Below are 4,315 nucleotides of genomic sequence, written 5' to 3' on the forward strand. Positions count from 1 at the left end.
AACTTTCTTTTTTTCTCATAGAGTATGAAAATGAGTGCTTGCAAACTTTTGGTAAGAATCACACTTTACTATGTCTTTAACAGAACATCCACTAATGCCCCTAATCCTTTGATTGTATTTACCAGCATAATGCATTGCAAGAGGTTGGGGAGTGGCAGAAAAAAAAAGCAAAACAAAACTGAATTTAATCAAAAAGACTCAACAAGGAAAGAGAAAAAACAGGTAGCTTCCTTGCGTTTAAACATGCAGAAATCTTTGCTCCTCAAACTGTTGTCTAAATGTATTTTAGAAAATCCTGGAGTGAGGACATGAATATGGTTTAGTAAATTGTCATGCAAAAATGTTATTAAACTCAGACTAAAGAAAATCCTAACTTTGGACACCCAAATAATGCCTCTAAGGTTGGAAAGGCAGTGACTATGACCTCAGAACAGAGTCCCTTTCCATCTCTGTTTGGCAAATTCAGAGATTAATGAGAAAAGCACAGCCTTTATTGTTAACCTGAGTCCTTCAGCATTCTCCTTTATGAGTGCCTCAGGAATATAGTTCTATAAGTATTTTGTCTTTCTGGCAGAAGATGCATTTGCACAAATAATCCAATTTAAAAGATCAATCTGTACATGACTCAGATGCACAATAAATTTCTCACTTGTCACTGATCAGAACCTACTGGATTTATTTCTCAAAGCATGCCATTAGCTCAACATCTGCTCCAGGAATCACATACATGCTGACGCTTGCCCAGTAAACTTGGGTATGCTATTTTGCATGACAATGATACCTCATTTATTTCTCTCTGCTCTTAGATGCTGAGATCCTAACGCCATTTCCTGGTGGTAAGTCAAGATTTTCTAACTTCCTGGCTGATACATCTTGGTGGGTCATTTGCTGCTAAGCTGATGGTTGTATCTCCAACCCTACAAACACTACCAAACAGAATGGTTTCATCTGAGGATCCCAGTGCTTTCGCTTCACTCATAAATCTCTATGGGTTTTTTTGTTTTTTGTTTTGTGTTAATGCACAGAGGAAGGCTCTGTCCTTCTCCCCATCCTTCTTTGTCTATGTAACTTCTTCCTACTCCTCTTTCAATCCTCAGATCCATTGTCATCTCTTAGGGAAGACATCCCCAAATCCCACCCCACTCCATTATGTACTCTCAAAACATCATGAGATTATACTGCTTCCTAGCACTTGGCATAGTTGCAAATCTCCGTGTAATTTTAGATTAACATGACTGCCTCCTCCAGACTTGCAAACTAGACTCCAAACTCTGTGACAGCCAGAGGTGGATCTGTTAGTTTAACCACAGTATCCACAGTGCTATCTATTCGGCCCTTGTGTGTGCTCAATAAATGCTTGTTGCAAGGTGAAACAAATGGGTTAATGAAGAATATGTGCCTTCTGCTAACATGCAGTATTTTTGTATTTCCCCAAAAGACTGGCCACAATTGCAACTAGTGAATGGCTCAGGTAGGTGTTCGGGGCGTGTGGAAGTTTTCCACCATGGCCAGTGGGGCAGGGTTTGCGACGACCAGTGGGACATGAATGAAGCCGACGTGGTGTGCCGGCAGCTGCACTGTGGGCGTGCCCTCGCAGCCCCTGCTGAGGCCCAATTTGGCGAAGGCACAGGCGAATTTCTACTGGATGATGTGGACTGTACTGGGAAAGAGAGTTTTTTGGGACAATGTCCTCATGCTGGCTGGGGCCTGCATAACTGTGGCCCCAGAGAAGATGCCAGCATCATCTGTGCAGGTAATGGCCACCTCTCCCTCCACAATGCCACTCACTACGTCTCCACTCACCCCACTGGCAGTGCTTACACCTATGTAATTGACCATCTCTGCCACTTGGGTGAGCCAAAAGTAAAGGCACAGTGGTAATTTGAGAACTTCAACTTGAGCTCAGGAATTTATTAGCCACAAGATGTTGAAATGGATTTTTCACAGAGAAAAATAGTGGAAGATGTTGGTGGTTCCATGTCAAAGCCTAGATGTCAAAATGAATGGTGAAAGACAACAGGAGTCAACAGTGATGTGAATCACTTTCCGGGTGTGTTCTTTCTTTCTTCAGGTCACTGTGGTGAACTAAGAGACAAAGGTTTTTCCCACTAAAAATTTGCAGTCAACTGAGGGTTGACTGCAATTGTCCCTGAGAACCACCGGTCTAGATATACAAACAAATTTCCACCAAACATGTGGCTAATTTAGCATACTACCAGTGCTAACCGCATAAATTTATGTGCCAGTGGGGAAAAAAGCTAATAATTTTTTTTTTTTTTTTGAGACGGAGTCTCCCTCTGTCACCCAGGCTGGAGTGCAGTGGCGCGATCTCAGCTCACTGCAAGGTCTGCCTCCTGGGTTCACACCATTCTCCTGCCTCAGCCTCCTGAGTAGCTCAGACTACAGGTGCCCGCCACCACGCCAGGCTAATTTTTTGTATTTTTAGTAGAGACGAGGTTTCACTGTGTTAGCCAGGATGGTCTTGATCTCCTGACCTCGTGATCCGCCCGCCTCGGCCTCCCAAAGTGCTGAGATTACAGGCGTGAGCCACTGCACCCAGACAAAAAGCAAATAATTTAACAGGTCTGACCGAGCAGTAAACTTGGTCACCTGCCAACCTTTCTAATTGTATTAAACCAGAAAGACTTTATCTAAATGATACTAATGTCATTAACTAGCCTCTTAAGTCCATTCAAACAGCTCAAATAGTGTGTGTGTGTGTGTGTGTGTAAGTTTTCGTTTGTTTTTTCATTTAGCTTTAGTTTTTTTCCCATCTTTTTTTATTTTTAAAAATTATTTGGAGTTTTGGCATAGAATTCCATCAAAGCAATCTAGTCTATAAAGCTACTGCATTCCACCTAACAGTTTTGTGTGTATAATTAGTGTTTTCTCCTCTTTGGAGGCATTATAGGGTTTGCACAGTGGACACAGTAGAGCCACAGCTGAATTGAATATGTGTTATTAGACACACTATGCTAAAAAATTAATACATTTCATGGTTAATTAAAGTCACCTGAGCTAAGGCAGGGAGGGTCAATGCTTTTAGTTCTTCTTCATTTTAAAATTAATTTTTATTTAAAGCATCTCTAGAGGCAGCAACCCTTTTCTAAGGTAGATCTTTTCCTGTATGTTAACAGAGGCTGAGTACTTAAAGCCTACATCAGGTAAGTTCATGCTTTTGTTTTACCAACTTGACATTTTTTATTCTAGAAGCTACCTGGGCAGGTAATAGACAGATAATAAAGAGACAAATGGAGTAAATGGTGGGAGGGATCAGCTTGCCGTATTTTGACAGTCATTATTTTTTATTTCTGCATTCCTGGGCCATTAAGATAATCCTTTCATTAAGTTGAAAATGTCGTTGGACTGCTTTCTTTGTTCTGCAAGAATGAGCTTTATTTTCACTTCAGTCATGAGGGTTTTGGTTATTCTCTAGTATTGCTATTTTCATTTTTCCAGTGGAATAGCGGTTAAAAGCATGATTCCTATCACCAAGATTTTTAAGGAAAAAGCTTGGTAAATTGTGTTTCTTTCGTTACCGTTTAGCATATGTTCTTTCCTGTCATGTGGGGCTCAGTGTGGCTGGGGAAGGGAAGTCCCTGCCTGTACTTCACTCTTATGTTCTAATGCCACCAAATTCCCAACCTGTCTCCCTGCAGAGAATGCTGAAGACTCACTGCAAATGCCCCAAGGTAGGAGGTATTTTCTTTTTTCTTTTTTTTTCTTTTTCTTTTTATTTATTTATTTATTTTATTATTATTATACTTCAAGTTTTAGGGTACATGTGCACAACGTGCAGGTTTGTTACATATGTATACATGTGCCGTGTTGGTGTGCTGCACCCATTGACTAGTCATTTAACATTAGGGGTAGTAGGTATTTTCATGCTGCATTTGCAGTTAGTCCTTACTTGGTACAGTTTTCTTTTGGTTTAAAAACCAAAAAATTTTCATTGCAGCTGCTCAGCTGAATTTGGAGAGGAGAATACACTACATATTCTGTACATACCATATTTGGATCAATTTCCTAGTATGTAAGGAAACTGATGTGTCCTACAACTGGAAAATGCAATGGGAGCATTGCATTATTAAAGAGTCTCCTCATATCTTTTGATTTTAAGAAATAAACTACAGCACTTGGCCTTATGTCTGGGAATTATCCAACTTAGAGACGTCCAAATTACATCTCAGTGATCACCATTATAATCCATTTTCACTTGACCATGCTAGTTGATTTGGTCTCCACTTCTGCATCACCTGTAACTGCTGATATTTCAATTACACCATCATATAATTCACATTCTGACAATGCTGAT

The sequence above is a fragment of the Gorilla gorilla genome, chromosome 8, assembly GCF_029281585.2.
Source record: "Gorilla gorilla gorilla isolate KB3781 chromosome 8, NHGRI_mGorGor1-v2.1_pri, whole genome shotgun sequence".
NCBI lineage: Eukaryota > Metazoa > Chordata > Mammalia > Primates > Hominidae > Gorilla > Gorilla gorilla.